This window comes from Typopeltis vanoorti, chromosome 17, assembly GCF_054136105.1.
Source record: "Typopeltis vanoorti isolate ZY-2024b chromosome 17, IOZ_Tvanoo_1.0, whole genome shotgun sequence".
Taxonomy (NCBI): domain Eukaryota; kingdom Metazoa; phylum Arthropoda; class Arachnida; order Uropygi; family Thelyphonidae; genus Typopeltis; species Typopeltis vanoorti.
In genome coordinates this window covers 26407975-26430722 of record NC_143565.1, presented here as the reverse complement: position 1 = coordinate 26430722, position 22748 = coordinate 26407975, and the positions used below count along the sequence as shown (strand labels likewise).

Genomic DNA, 22748 nt, shown 5'->3' with positions numbered 1-22748 from the left:
CAGAAACAAATATGATACAAGGAGAGAGAGAGAGAGAGAGAGAGAGAGAGAGAGAGAGAGAGAGAGAGAGAGAGAGATTCATTATCATTTGACAAGTCAGCACTTTAAAAACTGAATCCACTGATCAACAAGGTTGCTCTTAGAGGGGTTCTCTCCCCTCAGTAGTTTCTATTTGCTTTCCCCTAAACTCAAGTGAGGCAAACAGTCAGTCATTATTGACTGTTGACTGTGCGAAGCAATGAGACGAAAGGATTTCTCTTCTATGCCAACTGACAGACAGAAAGAAAAACAAAGGGATAGACCAAAGTCTCGTGTGTTTTGTTTCCTCAGATCTCTTGTCGCCTGGGGAACTAACGGATGCAAAAAAAAAAAAATATCGAAGAGAGAATAAATAGAGCGAACAGTGGAATACAAAGAACAGACCTTGAAGAGATTTTCAAAGAAGATATTAAGAAGAAAAAAATTGATCGCAAGTATAGGATGAATTGCTGTAAAGAAACGAAAATTAAACCCCCAGTTAAAGGGGAGGGTACTGCACACTTGGAGATTACACAGATCGATGATAGAAAGAGTTTTAAAAATACGGTTGTACACAGTTGGTTCTTAATGCTACGAAGGAAATAAAATTGAGAAAAAAATTATATTTGAGAAAACTTTGTAAAATTGTGTATGTGCGTGTGTCACAAACTCGTGTTGAAAAATCTCGTCTTCTGAAACAAGTATTGGGATGTTTTTTCGTCAAGTTATACAATGTATATTATAAGACTTGTCTTTAAAAAATGTGGTATTCTAATGCTTAATTCAAAACAGCGTAAGCATTGTCTCCATAAAATGCCTGCAAAATACTCATATCAAGTGGCGTAAATCTCACACAACTTTAAATTTGCCTGTCTGGTTGGCCGAGTGGTTAGCGTTTGATATTTTATATAACTTCAATAGGATAGTTTATCACCGATTTCATACTAATACATTTGAAGCAAAAATAAACAAGCGTGATTTTCCTTCCCAGAATTGTGTGGAGTTGATTCGCGCCATTTTAGAATCAACTAAAGTGAGTTTCCTATAACATTCGCTTGGAGCGTGACAATCGACGAAGTTTAAGAATAATTATTGGTTAAAACAAAACAAGCATGCGGGAACTGTTTTGAAAATATTCTGTTGCATCGTTTAGATGGAGATGTTTTCTTCATATCGAAATAGAATCTAAATTATATAAAATTTATGCAAAAAAGAAAAATGATTTAAAACAGGTAATTTAAATTATTAACATAATTTAATAAACAAAATAGCTGAATTAATTAAATAAATTAAGAATGTAATTTAAAATATTTTCACCAGATCGATTATTAATTAAATAAAATAATTAAAAAATAATCTAAATGAGAATGGCTCATACTATGAATTACTAACTAATCTCTGAGATTTTTTTTTGTACTCCATCAAGGTCCGATAATAATAATAATAATAATAATTTAATAAAAATTGCTCGCATTTTTTAGTTTGTTTGTGTGTAATTTCTCTTCACGTCATCTGTTTGACAGAAGATTGTCAGCGTTTCATATGTCACAGAACCATGTACAGAGAATTACCTTCATAAATGTAACTTTTAATAATAATTTAAGCAATTATTTATTATTTACGGTCTACTTTTTTAACATCCACTTGTTCTTCATCTGCCTTCTTTTTTATGCAAGCTTCATTGACACAAGTGTTTTGTCTTCCCTCTTTAGAGGAGATGTCATACGTTGCCAAGGGTCCCTCAGGAAAACGGCATTTCAAACGCTCCTTCATTTTCGAGCTGATTCGTTGAGGTGTTATTTGTAGTGCGGTTTAGAAGACGAAGTAAATCCACTATTGAGTTACCTCATAAATGTTGCCAGAGTGGGTACTTTAGCCTGTCAAATAGATGACATATTTATGGTCGGCAGCATGCTGTTGACATCATAGATAAATGATAGACGGATACCGGCGATGGTTGGCGTCAGCAATTTATCATCCACACGATAACTAACTCTTGTAGGGGAAGCAACGCTGATGATTTATGAATAAAGTCCTGGCAGGTGGATAGCTTTCCACCATTTAAATAAAGGTTCTTGAAAATATAAAGCAGTTGCGATGATCGGATCCAAAATATCGCCATTCTACTTAATTAATGTGTCTAATATTGTGTAAGAGATAGTTTGATAGAGTATGATCTCCATTATGTTACCACAAAGCCATAAATATAACATAACACAGCCTCAAAAACTTCCTCCAATTGCTAGTTATTGCAATAGCTATTTAATTTTTTTATTGAAGTTACCTAACATTACTAGTTACCTAATTTTATGCTATTTCTATTTTTTAAATAAAATTTCTTAAAAATAAAAAGGTGTATTAATAAATACGAAGTTATAAAGAAAAAGCATAAAAATCATTTCTTTTAAACAACTTATTGAACTAATATTTTAATAAAACACAGTGCTGTTTAGAGATATAAATATTTATCAGGTATTTGACATATATTTTGAATAAAATTGACTTCTAATAAGGAAATTAATAATGCACTGAAGTACAGGTGGCAGCAAAGTATTAAATCTTGGCACCAGTTTCCTTGCAATATATTAGCCGTAGATATAGCCCTAGTGAAGCGTAAAGTACTATTTGAATATCCAAGTTTTCCTACAGTGTTCTGTAGAATTTCGGATAGTCAAATACGTTCTGAATCTTTACCTTTGAAAACCAAGTGCTGGCGAATCATCAACTGTTTAATTCTTTATAAGATAAAAGAATACATTTTTGAACTTTTCCTTATAAGGACTGGCTTAAAAGAGCGAAGTAAGAATGCTTTTCATCTTCCCCGTTATCTGTAGATCTGTAGAGGACAGTGTAGGGATAAGGTGTTTTTGAGCTATTAAAGCTCTGATCATGGCAAGAGGGTAACAGCAATAGCCGAGCCTCAGTTAGAACTTTATTGGCTACAGCATTGCCAGCCATTATTACCCTCCAAGGGGTAATAATCACCGACTATGTAAGTAAAGGTGAAATCTGAAAAAATCGGACGATCTCTAGGCCACTCCATAGTGGGCGAAAGACCGTCCTTATCTCAGCGTTGGTTCCACTCAGTGACGGGCTCCCCGACCACCGAGCAGAACCGCTCAAATTCCGAAGAAAATAATTCACCGACAAAGCCCCTCAGCGGGCCGTGCCGGAGAACACCTTCCCCGGAGACTCAAAGTGCTCCCTTAAGGCAAAAACCTTAAGAGAGCGAACTCAAAAACTCATCACCCAAGGGGGTAAGAGCAACAGCCAAACCTCAGTTAAACTTCATTGGTACAGCATTGCATTGCCATTCATTACCTCCAAGGGTATAAAATCAATCACCGAATGTTTAAGTAAAGGTGATATCTCAAAAATATCGGACGATCTCTAGGCAATTCGTTCGTGGGCAAAAGACCGTCCAAATCTCCGCGTTGGTTCTACTCAGTGAAACTCGACCACCGAGCAGAACCGCTCATTCCGAAGAAAATAATTCACCGGCAAGTACCCCTCAGCGGGCCGTGCCGGAGAACACTTCCCCGGAGACTCAATTGCTCCCTTAAGGCAAAACCTAAGAGAGCGAACTCATCACCCAGGATAACAGCAACAGCCGACCCACAGTTAAACTTCATTGGTTCAGCATTGCCATCCGTTACCCTTCATGGGCATCTCATATAAAATCAATCACCGACTATGTAAGTAAAGGTGACATCTCAAAAAACGGACGATCTCTAGGCCACTCCATAGTGGGCGAAATACCGTCCATCTCAGCATTGGTTCCACTCAGTGACGGGCTCCCCGACCACCGAGCGGAACCGCTCAAATTCCGAAGAAAATAATTCACCGACAAAGCCCCTCAGCGGGCCGTGCCGGAGAACACTTTCCCCGGAGACTCAAAATACTCCCTTAAGGTAAAAACCTTAAGAGAGCGAACTCAAAAACTCATCACCCAAGGGGGTAACAGCAACAGCCGAACCTCAGTTAAACTTCATTGGTACAGCATTGCATTGTTGCCATCCATTACCTCCCAGGGTATTAATGAATCAATCACCGACTGTGTAAGTAAAGGTGATATCTCAAAAATACGGACGATCTCTAGGCCATTCCATAGTGGGCGAAAGACCGTCCTAATCTCAGCGTTGGTTCCACTCAGTGACGGGCTCCCCGACCACCGAGCAGAACCGCTCAAATTCCGAAGAAAATAATTTAATTCACCGACAAAGCCCCTCGGCGGGCCGTGCCGGAGAAAACCTTCCCCGGAGACTCAAAGTGCTCCCTTAAGGTAAAAACCCTAAGAGAGCGAACTCAAAAACTCATCGCCCAAGGGGGTAACAGCAACTGCCGAACCTCAGTTAAACTTCATTGGTAGAACATTGCATTGTTGCCATCCATTACCTCCAAGGGCATTAATGAATCAATCTCAATCACCGCACCTCACGGTCGATTCCTGAACTCTGAACCAAGGTCTACATTTTTGATACAAGCAATGCTGATTTCATTCGTTGAACATCTGAAGAATATTTTGGTATGAATTTCATTAAAATAATTTATTTTAATTGATACAAAAATAAATTAAATTATCATTTGGACTAAAATCAAAATATAATACAATTAATGAAAAATTATATTAAAAAATAAATGTAAAAGTCAAAATATTTCAAAGATAATACCTGAAATGCAAATTTTACACTGATCAAAAATACCATTGACAACAAACAGCTGCTAAGTACAGATGAAAATTATAATGCAGTGACATTCTCATAGACGCTAGCGATTGTTGCGACAGAAGTTAGAACTACAAAGTTTGCTAAAAATGTAATGTTGAAAATTAATTAATAATAATATACATATATACATACATTTTCAAGGCCCACTTTTCCTAATTGGGTTGTGGGGGAAACAGCTGCACGAGGAACTTCCAATGGTCACGATCCTCTGTCACCAAGCTCAGGTGTTCTGGTGGGATTCCCAAACGTGTCCACCCAAAGTTTTGGATATAATCTATCCAGCGAGTCCTTGGCCTTACTCCTACCCTCTGGCTTGGCAAAGAGGGCCTGCTGAGGGAGTCTCTCTTGTGGCATTCTGACCAGGTGCCCATACCAACGTAACTGTGATCTCTCAACACGGAGAAGCAGCGGTTGAGTATTGAGGGTTTCCCGAATTGCAGAGCCTCTGACTCTGTCGAGTCTTGTCAGCCCCGTAACCCCTCGAAGGAACCTCATTTCAGCCGCTTGGATTCGTGTCCGCATTCTTTCGGTCATTACCCAACTCTCATGACGATAAGTGAGGATGGGGACATAGACTGTATTGAAGACAGCCAGCTTTACCTTCTGGCTTAACTCCCGCTTCAATACTATCGAACGGCCAAGCTCCCGCAATATTGAGCTTGCTAAGCCAATTGGAGTATCTAGCTCTACGTCCCATATTCATTCGTGAATATGGACCCAACGTATTTAAACTTCTCCACCTGCCTCACTGGGACTCCACTTACATGTAGAGTGCAATGGGATGGTTGTCTTGAGACCACAAATGTTTCAGTTTTGGCCACACTGATCTTCATTCCGGCGTCTTCACAAACAGCTAGAAACCTATTCAGGATCCGCTGGAGGTCATCTGTGGAAGAGCTAAGCAGAACTAGGTCATCTTCAAAAAGCAGACGTCTAATGCTACATCTTCCAATTACTGACACACTCACTACCTCGTGTGTGCCTATCAATCCAGTCCATAAATATTATGAAAATGAGGGGTGACAGAACACACCCTTGGCGGAGGCCAACGGAGACTGTGAAAGGTTCCGACTTTGTACTGTTTACCCTGACACAGAACTCTGGACATTCATACAAGGACTCGATGGCAGCTAATAGTTGGCCATCCACTCCATACTTCTGTACTACTTGCCAAAGCTTATCCCGAGGAACCCGGTCATATGCCTTCTCCAAGTCCACAAAACATGTGAAGACATTCTTGGCGTAGTCCCAAGATTTCTCAAAGACTTGCCTTAAAGTGAAGATTTGGTCAGTTGCGCTTCTACCAGGACGAAAGCCACATTGTTCTTCTTGGAACTTTGACTCAACTATGCTCCTGCACCGTCTTTCCAAGCACCTCGCATACACTTTCCCAGGCAGGCTGAGCAGAGAGATGCCACGATAGTTACTGCAATACTTCTGGTCTCCCTTCTTGAAGACTGGTATTATTGTGCCTGTCTATTGCTTTGGTGCTCGACCAGATATCCAAGCAGCCTGACACACTCGAGTCAGCCAGAGAACACCGTCTCGATTTAAGGCTTTTAGCATTTCGGGCTGAATTTCATCATCGCAGCGGCCTTGCCTGATTTTAGCGATTTTATTGCTAAATGGACCTTTTCTGCTGTGAGACTAGTCATTGCCCTGATCTGCACCTCTTGGATGTCCACAACTGCTTGCCCACCCGGGTTAAAATGGCTCTCAAAGTATTCTCTCAATCTGTGGAGGATATCCTTTTCGGTTGTTAAAAGTGCACCATCAGAGTCCTTAATTACCCTTGCTGTGCACGATTTCCTCTCTCGAAGGTGGCGGATGGTCTGCCAGAATACTTTGTTTGCATTTGCATAGGGTGAGTCTAATCTTTCTCCAAAGGATTCCCACGCCTTCTGCTTTGCTGTCTTTACTGCCTCAGCAACAGCTTTTCGTGCCTCAGCATACCGCAAACGCATCTCAGGTGACCTGACCCTAAGCCATGTTAGGTAGGACTCCTTTTTTGCCCGGACAGTTTTTTGGACTTCTTGGTTCCACCAAGGTGTCCTTTTCTTACTGCCCGTTGCCACGCCGAGCCGCTTTCTGCCACAGCATGGGAGTGAAGAGGCAGTGACAGCTGTTCTGAACAGCTTCCACTCCTCCTCAACATCTGCAGTATGCTTAGGAATCTCTTTGAACCTGGATGAAATGAATGTGATCTGCAAAATTCTCCTCACAGCCTCATTTTCCAATGCCTTCCATTTCACGCGGTATAGCTGCTTAGGCCTACCAGCGTTGATGGTAGCATCTGGTTTCTGAAGCCGTAGAGTGCACGCAACAAGGTGGTGGTGGTCAGTTGACAGTTCTTCCCCTCTTCTCACACGAACGTCCAACACTGAGGAAAATAGGTCTGCTGAGACTATAAAGAAGTCAATCATAAGTCAACCATAAGTCAATAATATACTTATGGACTTCTCGATGCTGGAAGAAGGTATTCATTATGGACAAGCTGTTAGTACAGCAGAAGTCCAATAATTTCAACCAATTCGCTTTAAGGTCAGGGGCGCCGTTCCTCCCAACCACACCCCTCCATTTGTGGTCATCTGTTCCAACGTGTGCATTGAAGTCACCCATTATCAGGACTGATTCCATGTCTGCCACCCTGTCAAAAGCAGCATCCACTTCCTCTAGGAAGGCAGAGGATTCTGACTACAGATTAGGTGCATAGGCTTGCACCACAGCCAAATCATGGTTTTTACAGGATCCACTCAGCAGCACAGTTTGACAGCTGGGGGCTTGTGAGTATCCCCACACCCTCCTGAGCAGGCATTGTCGAGCTCATACCAGAGTAGTAGAGCTTCCACCCCTTATCCAGGTCGACAGTTCCAGAGCCTCTCCTCTTGGAAGAAAGCCCGACTAAGTCTAGCCAGTAGCGCTTGGCTTCCTCGACCAGTTCCAACTCCTTCCCTGTCAGACAAAAGATGTTCCAGTTGCCTAAAGCCATAGTCTGGTGCCGTTGTCGTTGCCATTTCCGTCCTTTTGCAGAACCATTTCTTTGCGCTGCCCCTAAACACCTCCTCAAACGGATAGCGGGCCCATTGATGGAGTTTCCTCTAGCAGAGTGCTGAGGAGTGGTGTCTAAGGGAGCTTGTGACATATTTTTCGAACGGGTCCCTCTGCCTAAAACCCGAACGCGTCCCTTGGTAACCTGCGCGACGGAAGATGCGGTATGAACATTTTTTGATGGCCTGATCATGTTACAGTGTTTGATAATGTCCTGTTAGCACAAGACGAAATGACACAGCAAAATAGGAAAGATTCCCCTCGAATACTCTAATAGCATTCGGGGGAAGGAGCAAAAAGAGAAGAAAGAAAGAAGCAAGAGAGGAAGAGGGGGGGACCAGTCTAGAGATAATATAACAGATGTATATTACATGAAGTAAGGCATGGTCCCGCATCAGGTACCTCGGGTTTGCCACTCCCGTACTCACTAAAGTGAGCCCCTGAGGCAATATTATTAGTTAATAATATTAATAATAATATTACTAACGATATTATTAATAATAAAGTAAATAAATTATAAAGGCTAATGCTGTTTTTTATATATTAAATCATTTTATTTAACTTGCAAATATTTATTAAAGAAAATGTCAAATATATTTCAAGCAAATGTGATTTTAATCAATTAAATTTGAATTAAATCAAAATTAATTTAATTGCAACAAAAAAATTATACATTCATAAACAAAATATTGTTTATGAATGTATAATTATTATAAACATTCAAATGAATGTGAATGCGTATTATGCAATTTATTTGATAATTTCTATTTCTTGTATAATGATGATGGTTAATAATTCAAATATTAAACATCTTTTTTTAAATTTTAATAGTTTATTCAGATACTACCTGTTAATTCAAAGTGGGTCAATTAATAAAATGCTTCTTTTTTTTTTCTTTTTTTTAAGTTATGGAAAACAAACAGTTTCATTTGACCAAAAAATCAACTATTTCAATTCTAATATTTATTGGAGTTTTGAAATAAGCAACTCAGGTAACATTTTTTGAAATAATTCATTTTTATTTAATTTTTTTAGCGTATTGTACTGCTGAAATTATTACATTTGTGTCAATTTCGAAAACACGAAAGTTCAAATACACGAGAAAAGGAGAAAGGATCGTGACAGGCCTCTCTTTCATAATACAAGCTTTGGGATTACTACGCTGGTCGAAGTATATCTAGCACAGGATATTGGACTTACTAGGGAACTTCTGTAGGCTGTTTACAGACTTTTGGCCAAACAGCTGCTACCAATCAATAACTGATGCTCCTTCTAACACACAGTAACATGCCTTCCTCGGCATTCGCTACCTCTAACAAGACTTGCACTTGGATATTTCCCGAGCCTTGCAACAGGTGTCAAGGAACGTAGGTTGATGATCGCTAGAAATAATGGACAAAAGGAAAGATCTGTGAAGTAAGAGTGTTACTGAATAACTTCATTGGAATTTACAGTAAATATCTATTTCAAAATTCACTTTATTTTCAACTGTCCATCAATCCAGCGACCTGGTTGGCATTTCGATAAACGTCGTTAATACCATAAGTAAAGCGAATGGTAATTAGCGACATCTAGTGACATTTGGTGGAAGTTATATAGTTTATAGAAACAACTCAGAAAAAGAATGACTTAAAATCTGTGGGTGTCGCCACCTAGCGGTATTAATGTACACCTCTTTAACCAGACACGAGTGAATTATTTGTTGGTATTAAGATGCTATTTTTCTTAATGAAAAATGAGCTTTTTTGTATGCAATGTATTTAGGACAATGTCGACAGTGAAAAATGAGGAAACGCAGAGCGTTCTAAGCGATCAGCCACATGATGATAGCCTGCAGTGAGCGCAGGTGGTTCCTCCCAGCGAAGGGATTAGTACGGTATAAGCGCCACTTTTAGCACGCGCTACGATCTTAATCTTTATAAGAACCAATTTTAAGAGTTTTCGAATAAACATTAAGGTGAGAACAAATCCCCACAAAACTACACTCGTGGAAAGTTTTCAGTAAAACGCTAAGATACTACACATTCATTTATTTTAAAGACTCTTAAAGAATGTCTCCAAGATATTCATCCACTAGCAAACCGCAAGGCACAAACAAAATAATGATAATACTTCTAATGTGAATTTTACAATAATAAACTTGCCATAGACACTAGCGGTTGATGTGGTAAAATCGAAAACTAAAGACAAAGGCATGCTCGCAGACACTAGCGACTTTCGTGGAAGACGTGAGAACTACAAAATGTATTTTATATGAAACACGTAGAATATTTCAATAATATTTTCATTGTAATAAAAACAGTAATGAAGAAAAAAATAGTTATTAATTATGACTAACTGATTGGTACCGAGCAAAAAAAAATCGATTTATTTGCATAAAATCATATTTTCAACTGATTTCTGTATGGTTGATTGAATTATGTGTCATGTTTTGTTTTAAAGTTAATAAAAGTTATGTTCTAGTATGATTTAAAATTTAAAAATTAAAATTATAAAGCATAGTAGTTTTAAAAAGTCATGGTTATTTTATTGTGTTCCAGTTAACACAGTATAATCTAATTTTACTGTGTTAATTGGTTATTTTACTGTGTTCCAGTGGATTATATATATACAGGGTGTTCGGGATAAATTTGACATATTTATAATTAATTATATTTTTCCGTAAGTTACATGTATTAACACACACTTCTCTTCATTTAAAAGGTCGGACCCTTCTTCATTCATATACAAGATGTCAGAAAGGATGGATAGCTGGAACCCACCTGAATCATGGAAGAGAATAACTTGTATCATGATGATTCGTGCCGGCCATCAAAATAAGGATATTTCGACTGCTGCCCAATGCTCCCTGAATACAGTAAAAACAATCAGGCATGAACTAGAGACTTGCAATGGTGACTACGAGGATGTAGCAAGAAGAAAGATCCCTAGCAGACGATCTGATTGCGTTCGTACAGCAGAATTCCTCGCAAATCTGCAGGAACAGGTGTTGAAGATCCCTGGCATTGGAATTCAGATGGCTACGTGGAGTTGCTAAACACTGTAGTCAAGCCCTGGATAACAAGGGTAGCCAATGGTAGGCCGTATGTATGGCAGCAGGATTCGGCCCCTTGCCACACCTCTGGGAAAAGTCAAAAATGGTTGTCTGAAAATTTCTACGACTTCACCAGTCCAAATGTTTGGCCTCCAAACTCCCCAGACCTTAACCCCATGGATTATTTTGTATGGGGCGCAGTTGAAAAAGACACCAATCGCACTTCCAGTAATACAAAAGCCCAGTTAATGGATAAAATTAAAACAGTTTTTGCGGCCCTTCCCAGGGAGACTGTAGCATCAGCTTGTTCGAGGTTCCGAAGCAGGATTGAAGCTGTGATCGATGCTAATGGTGGTTATTTTGAATAAATCTTGTTGATAGTATTGTAATTAACTCTGCCTGTAATGTTTTTTGTCAATTCATTAAATTTAATAGATACAAAGAAGATTTTCTTTTTCCTTACGAAACTGTCAAATTTATCCCGAACACCCTGTATATGTATAGTGGTATCTCGCTAATCCAAACTAATCCGAAAAGTTCGAATTAGCGAATTTTTCTCTAAGAGACAACAATAGCTAGCGTTTAAGACAAAAAATAATCATCAGATTCTAATGGTACATCAATTTAATTTATTAAATTAATGAAGTAACTGATAGAAAAAAGCTACCCTGTTGGAATGTAAAACTTAAAAAATAATACAGTACACAAGTTTATTTTAGTAAAAAAAATAGTTTGTATGTACCTCTATGTTGAGGATTCTGATTTAATAAAATTGCATAGTTCAGTACATAACTTAATTTGCTTAAAAATATCACTTTCTTGTGCACAACACAAAAAAAAAGTTTCACAAAATAACACACACAAAAAAAGTTATTATTATTATTATTATTATTATTATTATTATTATTATTATTATTATTATTACTAGTAGTAGTAGTAGTATTATCACGTGACACTTCCAGGGAGTCCAGAGACTCATCGAGGGAGGGCACCTACTTTACGTTTCTCTGTCTCCGTTGGTATTTCTTTGTTAAAAAAAAGTCACTGCTGATTTTATTTTGCTTATTGGAAGCTAAACTTTTATTGAAATGCTTGTACTCGGAGCTGCATTAGCAATAAAACTTTGTGGGATGACGTATCATTCTCCTTAGCCCATTCTATACACATATTAAAACTGTCAACTGCCTCTCCATATTTTACTTTTTTTTTCCTTCGAGTTCTTTATCGTTATCATCGCCTTCTAATTCATTCTGTAGCGTCTATTTATAATTTCAGCATCTGATTTGATTTCGAATTCTCTTTCGGTTCTACCTATAATCCATTTCGTGGCATCTGTTTGTGAAATTTCAACATCTGGATTTATATTTTTAAATCTTGGTAAAGTCAAGAGGGCTACAGTTCTTTCCATGAAGCTCGAATTACTTCAGGTTTGACAGCTTCCCAAGCAGCAGCAGCAACTGAGAATGCTACATCCTTCAAATTTATATTTTTTTATCGATGTGGTAGCTTCATAATTGCGGGAAATTACATTTATAATAATAATAATAATATGTAACAATAATAGTTAAAATAATTATTAATTAAAAATAATAGTACACAAAATAATAATACGTAATAAATAAAACTTTTTTTCTTGCAAACCGTAGTTCGGATTACTGGAGGGTTCGGACTAAGGAGTTTCGGATTAGCGAGATATCACTGTACTGTTGGATATTTTGTCTTTGCAGCCTGTACTAGATACTGTACGCCTACAGAAGCGAGACCCTTCAACACTTCTGAGCATGTCAAAAGAAGGAGAATCCATTCCGATAATAGGGTAATGGTAATCAATCCGTCTTGTGGGATGTGTTATTTATTATTATACGTCGGAAAATTAACTTTTCTTTTATGAACATTGTAGTTTTTAAAGTGATAACTATTTTGCTTGTATAACAGTTGGAAAAACGTTTACGTATAAAGCTCATGATTTCGCGTGTTATTGACCAATTTGTACATCCTTTATTTCTTTTACCCCTTCAGGATGAATTGACTCTTCTTGGCAGGTTGCCAGACTAGGTTCTCGGATATGTGGTCGGACAGTAGTTGTTGACTATGCATCGACTGACTGTATACTGACAATCATAATTTTGACCCCATGAAGAAGTGGCCTGTGAGGAGGACCATTGATCTGATGGACCATGGAAGTTGGATCTAAGGAAAGGTTACTTAAAGACAGAATCGAAATCTAAGGACTGATGGTCAGAAACTTGAAAGACTGAACGTAACATGGGCAATAAATTGGAAACTATGAGAGACACCTAGGGAACATATAGTTTATAGGGAACATAAAATTTGATTTTTGAATTCTTTTATTTTTTTACCATAAAAAGAAAGAAACCAAAGAAGTTTGATACATTAGTATAAGCACTTTTAGTGTTACTTCAACTTATCTAACTAAAAACAGTAGGTAAAAAAGAAGACATAATAATAATAAAAAGAAATGAACTCTTTTTTGTAATTTTAGTGATAAAATAATGGAAGCATAGGAAAACTACAAGATGCACTTAGTTGAAATCTGCGATTTCAATGAATCTGCGAACCCCCTTATGGAAAACGTCCATGCTTTGGATGAGTATCTCATGCCATCTTCCTTCACATGTTGGAGCCAGTAGCCAAGTTATTTGTCTTCTTATAAATCATTAGTAGGTTAATCAATTCTTTGTTTATTTTTGATAAATCTAAGGTTATCAGAAATTCTAACGATAATAATGACATTCAAATATTGCAGTATTGTTAGTACTTCCGCTTGGAAATGATAGAAGGATAAATGGAGAGTGAATGAATAATGTGGCTTTAAAAACTTCCATGTCTGGTCTCCAAAGCAATTTCCCAAAAAAGGTAAAAAATTAATAAGAAAAAAGAAAACAAAAATCGTATTAGTACGCCATCTGTGCTAATATACTATAGATTTATAGTCTTTCGTGGGTAAGTCATATGAAAAAAATTAACGAATTATATTGCTGTTAAAAAGTCATTAAGAATTTTTAATACATTTTACATTATAAGAGAAAAAGAAGAGAATGAGAAGGTTACAAATAAAAAATTGATCATAGCAGGAGTTTGTCAATGTTGCAAGGTCATCTAAGCAGAGCAATTTGAGTGATTTATCGTTTATGGATGAAGTGTAACTTCTATAGGGTATCTCAAAAATACAATACGAATATATTGTAATTTTTATTTTTAAGTAATTTTGAATTATACTAAACTGTATAATTTTATCGATAATAAACAATATTTTTTCATGTTTAATTTTTTTTTTTAATTTCTACCATAAATTTGATATTTTATCTAAACACGTATACACTGTACTTATGTGTTATATTTCGAAAGTTGCAGCACTCCCACGATTTCAAGCCACGAGCCGCCACTAGTTTCAATTGTAATTGACAATCATGCATGTAGTAATAATTAAATTAGGTTTTCAGTGAAAATAATGCATTTATTATTTTAACTCTACCCTGGTGGCAAACTCCGACTGATGTAAAATATTGTTAGCTTGGAGATTAATAAATATAGTGTCGAAATGGAATTTAATTCAATTTTATCATAGAAAACGAAAAAAATATAAAAATAAAAATATATATACTATAGAATAATAATTAATTATTTTAAATTTAATTATAATTTAAAAATAAAATATATAAAATAAGATCTAAATTATAATATTATAATCTACCATTTTAATTATTATATAATACTAAATATAAGATAGAGCAAATTGCAGCCGGATAGAGGGAATCCAATACCCTTGGAGGGTAATGGATGGCAATGTTGTAGCCAATGAAGTTCTAACTGAGGCTCGGCTATTGCTGTTACCCTCCTGCCATGATCAGAGCTTTCATAGCTCAATAACACCTCATCCCTACACTGTCCTCTATAGATAACGGGGAATATGAAAAGCATTCTTGCTTCGCCCCTTTAAGCCAGTCCTTATAAGGACTAAGTCGGAAAAAGGTCCGTGGAGGGTAATGGATGGCAATGCTGTAGCCAATGAAGTTCTAACTGAGGCCCGGCTATTGCTGTTATCCTCTTGCCATGATCAGAGCTTTAATTTCTCAATAACACCTTATCCATACACCGTCCTCTACAGATAACGGGGAAGATGAAAAGCATTCTTGCTTCGCCCCTTTAAGCCAATCCTTATAAGGATAAGTCGGATAGAAGATGGATTCATTCAATCCAATACCCTTGGAGAGTAACTGATGGCACTGCTGTAGCTAATGAAGTTCTAACTGAGGCTCGGCTATTGCTGTTACCCTCCTGCCATGATCAGAGCTTTAATAGCTCAATAACACCTTATCCCTACACTGACCTCTACGGATAACGGGGAAGATGAAAAGCATTCTTGCTTCGCTCCTTTAAGCCAGTCCTTATAAGGATAAGTTATTACGATTGAACATCCAGACTTCACTTTTAAAGATTCATTAATATGCCAGATGTTCATTAAAATCTTCTATAATCTCCTCCAATCAAATTGCACCCACATGTGATATGATTATATCATATATAATCAAGAAATTAAAAAACAAAAAAGGCTCCTGGACCTGACGGCATCACCAACAAGGTGATAAATCTACTGCCTCGTATAGCTATTGTATATCTGACCGACATAATCAATTCTATGCTCCGCTTCAAACATTTCGCTTCCTGCTGGAAGGTGGCGGATATAATCCCAATTCATAAGACTGAAAAAGACCCTCACCGCCTCAAAGTTATAGGCCAATCAGCCTCATCTCAAATCTGGGTAAAATTGTATTAGTCTTATCAGACTCTAAGCCTCCGTACACGAATTAAACATTCTTCCTAAAGAGCAGTTTTGGGGTTCCGTCAATTCCATAGTACCACACAACAGATACATAGACTAGTCTAATACATCTCCATGGGATACAATTGGCATCAATGCATTGGGATTATTTTCCTTGATATAGGCAGTGCATTTGATAAAATTTGGCATTTCGGATTACTGCATAAACTGATATCAAGTGGACCCATTAGAAATACCATTGGAAATGGTTCACCTAATTAAATCATACCTTTTTGACAGGCGTATGCAAACTAAGATCAACAGTGCAATATCAGCACAGAAACGAATTTTGGATGGAGTCTCACAAGGATCTTTACTGGCACCGATTCTGTTTTCCATATATATGTGTGATATCCAGCACAATCCACTGTCATCTATCATGGCCCTTTACGCGGATGATACAGCGATATTGGCCGCATCTCGCCATCAAGAAACTGTATGAAAACCTACTACTGATTGAAAAATGGTTTGCCAAATGGAGACTGCAAGTGAATCCTCAGAAGAGCATAGCCATGCTATTCACCAGAAGACCGATGCTTCCTAAAAGGGATATACTCCGGTTTAACACAAAAATCTCGTGCTAAACAGAGGTCAAATACCTTTGTGTAGTGCTGGACAGAAGGCTGACTTTCAGATGCCATGTCAAAGCTCTCTGTGTTAAGACTTCAGAAGCCATTGCTCAGCTCTATCCTCTAATCAACAGGAACGGTAAGCTTAAGACCAGAATCAAATTACTTATCTACAAACTGATGGTTCGTCCTATACTCACTTACGCTTCTCCGGCATGGAGCCATACCGCTGATACTAATATTCTCAAGTTGCAACGTGTGCAAAATAAATGTCTGCGAATGATTTTAAACACCCCATGGTTCGTAAGAAATGTGCAACTCCATCGGGACACAGATGTCCCCTATATTTACACTTTCCTGCAGACTATAGCAACGCAAGAAAGTTCCAACTAGCTGCAAACTACGACGCAACAGATTACCTCAAACATAAAAGACCAAAAGCCATCTTAAACTCCAGTTCTGGTGTCTAATCTTCAAGCCCCCTCAAGGGGGCTTGAAGATTAGACACCAGAGTAATTGGCTTATACATTTTTTCCCTTCACTCTTTCCCTATCAGATAGCGGGGAGTATGAAAAGCATTTTGCTTCACCGTTTATGTCAGAAATGTGAATCTTTATTATGATTATTACTCCAACATAGCGATATCAATTTTGTCAAAGTAATAACGTGGAATACATGTACATGAGATTCATCGATTGCGGTGTACTCATGCTAACTTATTTGTTGTACGAGTATAACAAAAGCATCTATTTCCAGCAAGTGCTGTCTTTTGAAACAATTTAAAAAATCTTCAGAGCAGCGTTGATGTATAAATTAAAGGGTTCATGTTGCTAACAAATGATGTTTTAGAACTACTTCCTGAATTAGTCTATAGCTAGATTAATTTTGGAATTAATCCACATAATATACAGGCGTACAGTCTTAGCTGATTTGGCAATAATTAAAACCAACCAAACAACAGTCATAAGTATTGAACATTTCCGGAAATCGTGATTGTCACAGGAAAGGGAAGAAAAAATAATTAAAGGTATTAATTACACAGCAAAAAACGTTCCTCATGGATATTTCCTTACCAGACTTTTTTTTTTTTGTTCGCTGCATGCTTAACTAACCAAGCCATTTAACTACAACGCTTTATTCCACTTGTGCTGGTGAGTCCAATTTCCTGTGTAATTCAATGGCAATTATAATCATTCGGGAAATTGAGTTAACCATAATTGTCCGGGAAGATTTGACTCTTAAAATCTGTCTACGGCTGAATAAGTGGAGGCTTTTTTTTTATTCACAGAATGGGTTAAGAAGCAATTTTATGGCCCAGTGAACTATTTATAGGAAGAAACCATGTGTGTGTGTGTGTGTGTGTGTGTGTGTGTGAGAGAGAGAGAGAGAGAGAGAGAGAGAGAGAGAGAGAGAGAGATTAGATTCCCATCTGTTAAGGCCATTACATTTAATTTCGCTCCCAGTGCACATGCTACTATTTATTTGTTAACTATAAAAATCAACTGTTTATAAATGACTTTAGAAAAACCTACATTCAGTATTTGATTTTAATGTCGTATTAATTCCTTCAAAAATAATGCCTGACGAAGTCCTGTCCAACGATTATAGAAGATGGTATTGTGCGATGTACGTAGGAATTAAAAAGCTTACTCGAGTAGTGTATTTACTTACTGTAACGAAGCAAGTAAATGGATAAAAGGGGAATTTGTAGCATCAGCAAACCCGAAGACAATTTCATAACGAAGAGAGACTGGAAAATGCCGTGTCAGCCTCTCTATGTTTAACATAAATGTTCAACTGCTAGCCTTGCGTGTGCGCGCGCGTGTGTGTGTGTGTGTGTGCAGCTTTCGCTCAGCGCTAAAGTAAACACCTGATGAAACGCTGTGTAAACACAGTAGGTGAACACAAACCACGCCCTCTACTAGCTCGAATCTCTGGGTATTGATCCCTACAGAGAACGTCGCTTCACAAGATGCACATCTCTTATTTGAGAGGGCTAACTAGACCAGTGTGAACAATGTTTTTGGAAAGTGTAAAGAAAACACCGAACAGGCGAGTCAGATCGTGAATAACAACATCTTACGTGAGGTCAGAAGCAATGCCGCAGTTACGGCCTTCAGTAAAAAGGTCATAGTCGAGATAAGATAGGGAAAGTCTTAATTTTATCTTAGGGAAAGAGACGGATGGGAAAGTTAAAATTACGAACATGCACGCGACGAGCGAACGTATCGGTTAATATATGCAATAGCACAATAATTTTTAATCTTCATCTTAATTGCAAATGAACTTTGAGTTTCGCGTGGTATAGTGTGTTATCAGCATACTCGGTCGGATTAATAAAATTAGTTTGAAATATTCCCCTATGGGAGGCCTTTGGATTTACACTTTTAACTTAAAGGAGGTCGAGAGGGATGTGTAGCATCAGCAAACATCGGTTTACTCTCGAGACAGTAAACCGTTTTTCAGTCGCCCATAGCATTAAGCCACCTGAGTCCAAATTCTGAATTTAAAAGGATTTCATTGATGAATATCTATTATAAAAATCCAATTATAAGAATATTCTATAGTAGATTGTATAAAAAGAAACAATTTCAATCCATTGCATTGGTGCAAAGGGATCTTTTTACTCCCTTTAAAAACAGAGAAGAATCGATCTGCATTTCGAATATGATTTCATCAAATTATTATATCAATTTATGAATTATAAGGTATTTTAAAATATAATTTATTATTATTTATATATAACTTTTGTAATTATTATTTTATTTGTAATTTAAAAAAAAATGATTTTTTTATTAAATATGAAAAAAGAAAAGAAAAGAAAATTAATACACCAAACTTTTTATTATAATTAAAATTTATATATAATTAAGGAAGTTTAAGGAAGTTTAAATGTTTTAAATTGAGGATTCTGAGATGATCAATCGACCGTGAGATGCGGTGATTGATTCATTCAATCCTATACCCTTGGAGGGAAATGGATGGCAATGCTATAGCCAGTGAAGTTCTAACTGAGGCTCGGCTATTGCTGTTACCCTCCTGCCATGATCAGAGCTTTAATAGCTCAATAACACCTTATCCCTACACTGTCCACTACAGATAACGGGGAAGATGAAAAGCATTCTTGCTTCGCCCCTTTAAGCCAGTCCTTATAAGGACTTGTTTTAAATTCTCGAAAATGGTTACTCGTGGTAATAATGGTAATAGGAACTCCCACTTGCACTCGTATCAGTAGACTTAGAAAAAGCGTTCGATAGTGCAAAGCACAACTTCCTGCACTATATCCTAGAGAAAGTCGGAGTGGCGGCCTGCGTAAGGGAAGCAATCAAAAGCATGTACGGTAAAACAACAACGCACATTGCGATTAATGGGTTTCTTTCAGAACCCATTCCCATACGCAGAGGGGTTCGGCAAGGCTGCCCCCTTCTTTTCTCTTTAGTACTAGAGCCTCTTCTAAAAAAATTGATGAGACGCGCGCAGTAAGAGGAATACCGCTGCTCTTAGGCTCCAAACAGTGCAAAACTGTCGTATATGCCGATGACATCGTCGGAACCCTTCGGGATTCCGATTCGATTTACATCTTCTTCGGCATACTGCGAGAGTTCAGCATGCTCAGTGGTCTTCACACTAATCCCGAAAAAACAAAAATCAAAATTTATGGGAAATTCGGCCCTGCCAGTCTTCCGTATGGTCTGAAACCCACAACCGGTCCATTAACAATACTAGGAATTCCCTTCCTAGAGACCCCAGTGTTGCCAACACAACACTTAATAGAAATGTGTCGCGAAAAACTCAAACCCTTCAGTCCCAACTACCTATCATTCGAAGGTAGAGCAACAGTTATCAAAGCAGTCCTAAAACCGATGTTACTGCACACCATTAACCTCACAAACACACAAGACAACGCCATCTACAAACATGTCACTGATTTTTTCTGGAACAACAGGAGGCACGAGGTGCGCAGGGCCTTTCTCCATCCCCCCCCCCACACACACACAAGGGGGATTCGCCCTGCCAATCCTCAAATATTGCCACCTAACCAACACCGCTCAGATCATACGGAAAGCACTGGCATCAAATCACTCTTCCGGCAATCTGATTAAATACTTCTTAGGATTTTTCCTACCCTACTTCGGGACCACTGGCCACGCCGGACCATGTGCGGAGACGTTGCCAGAGTGGTACTACACAATATGCAAACTTTTCAAAAAAATAGCAACGGATGGAGTTCGAGTGCTTCAGCTCAGCCCAAACAAGCTGTACTGGAAAAGTTTTGACCACTTTGACTGGGAAAAGCCCGATCTGGGCACAAACGAAGAGGTGCTGTTCACCAACATAAAAAACAGCTGGGGGCAACCATTTCACCGGGACTAAGCCTGGAGAATCGCCTACGGCAGACTCCCGGTGAAACTGGTAAAATCAGCCTATAGCTCGCGACCGTGTAACCCCTTCTGCGGCGGTGTAGAAACCGTAGGGCACTTCTTCTTTCACTGCCCGCCAGTACCGCGTGTTTGGCACAGACTGGCTGAGGTGCTTGCGATCCCAGCGGTCACATTCGCCGAAGTAGTTTTGCTACAGTTTCCTCCCCCAGTAACCAAAAACAAGAAACACCTGATTTTCCTAATAAATGTGATTAAACACCACATTTGGAAAATCAGGAAAAAACACCTTCTTAACGAGGAGGATCGCATCTATCTCCGTGTTAAGAACTGTCTCTCAGCCTACCTCCGCCGCTTCCTGGAGCAGGAAAGGTACTTACGGGAAGAAGAGCGGTTCCTGAGGAGATGGTGCGACCCACCAACCATCTGCCAGATCATACAGGGGGGAATCCGGTTGTGTCTGCTCCTATAACACCTTCAAGTTGTAGGTGTTGACGCTATCTCGATCTTCCTTCCCGATCAGCGTTTAACCCACAGGTATGTCTAGTCCTTTCGTAGTTGAAAGTTTTTCTGTCCCCAGGTTGGGGTTGACCTGAACAAATCCGGACTGCGAAGGCCAACATCGAGGTGGTCCCAAGCCCTTTTCAGGGAGGGGTCTTCCGGGCGAGGTCATCTCCCTTCTTTTCCTGTTATACTGTTCTGGGTTTGCTCGGCAAACTCATTCCTCTATAGAATTGTCTTCCACATAGTCTTTAGATTTATTTACACTTGTTAAATGTGCTTAGTCTCTCCTTTTTTTTCCTTTTCAGGATTTTTCCTTTTTTAAAAGTGAAAAATCAACGACCGTTTTAGAATCACCCCTAGGGGGTCAACAGCTAAAACAGGTCAGCTGAGACCTCGTTCATCTACTCTATTACTATGCACTCTATCTTTATTTCCTCTACTACTATCTGCTGAATTTCAGCCTATCTTACTCCATAGGCCAATGATGAGATACGTTGAACTCACAAATTATTATTAATAAGATCAATCTCGTTTAGTCAAATAGCTTTGAATAAAAATGAAGTGTCTGCATAGGAAAACGGAAGGAACTTTTTTTTTTTGTTATCAATGGAATAGAAATTTTGTGTTTTTGTTATCGTGAATTTTTTATTTTATTTTTTATCTATCCGCATTGGAACAATTCATTTGTTCCTCTAAAGATGTATTTCCAGGTTGGAGCAAAAAATATTACTCCCAGAAAATAAATCTCCATCTGAAAAAAACAAAACAAAAAAAAACATATGTATATATTCATTCATTTATAAGGATTATTACCTGCAATCTTTTTAATTCTTATATGGCTGATAACATCTTAGAAAAGTAATCGATTGTTAGTTTAATGACACTAAGAGTTTCGTCTTCCAATAAAAAAAAACTTCACGTGTACAAATATACAGAGAAAAAAATATTCAGAGAAACAAACACAGGCAAAACCATTAGAAATATAACAATTGCCATTACTATAAGAAAGGATTGCATTTGTTTAAAACTGCTCTGTGCCCGATAGCATAGTTGAGTAACAGTCTGATAGGCTGCAGATTACATTCATATTCAGATGGCTAGGGCTGAGTGTATTTTTTGTGGATCACAATATCTTCTTTAGTTTCGTCATACCATGGAACTAAGATCTTAAGACATTCCAATTCTCTTCGTGTCTTGTAGACGGGTCATTATTTGGTTCTACAGAAGATAGTACACGTCTTTAAGTGATGTGTTCTAATGGACTGTTTTGTTTGTCCGTAATACGGGACATTGCAATCACACCAAAAGAGGTAAACAGCTGAGAACCTCCGGGGGTGGGGGCAATGTTTGGGGTTTTTATTCACAGAAGCAAGTTTTATCGTTCACTTACAGGATTGTGAATGTCATTCGAATTAATTGAGAATATATATTAAAAATAAATAAAATAAAAATAAAAGGCCTTAGCTGATATTTTTTTTTCGAAATAATTCGAAAATGCAAATATTTACACAAGTCGCAAAATAAAACCGTATAATAAAGTATTGAAAAACTGAATAAACATTACAATTATTCTAGTATATTTAAGGATAAAACAATAGGTTACGTGACTCTGTAGCATTCGATTAA

General features: G+C 37.9%; 1 long non-coding RNA gene across 1 annotated transcript; it reads left to right on the top strand.

The window, feature by feature from the left end:
- Positions 1–1193: 1193 nt before the first annotated feature.
- LOC150097232 (uncharacterized) lies at positions 1194–13544 on the top strand. Its single transcript, XR_016549712.1, has 3 exons — positions 1194–1250; positions 8700–8785; positions 12847–13544. It is a non-coding gene; the product is annotated as an uncharacterized LOC150097232 (long non-coding RNA).
- Positions 13545–22748: the final 9204 nt, after the last annotated feature.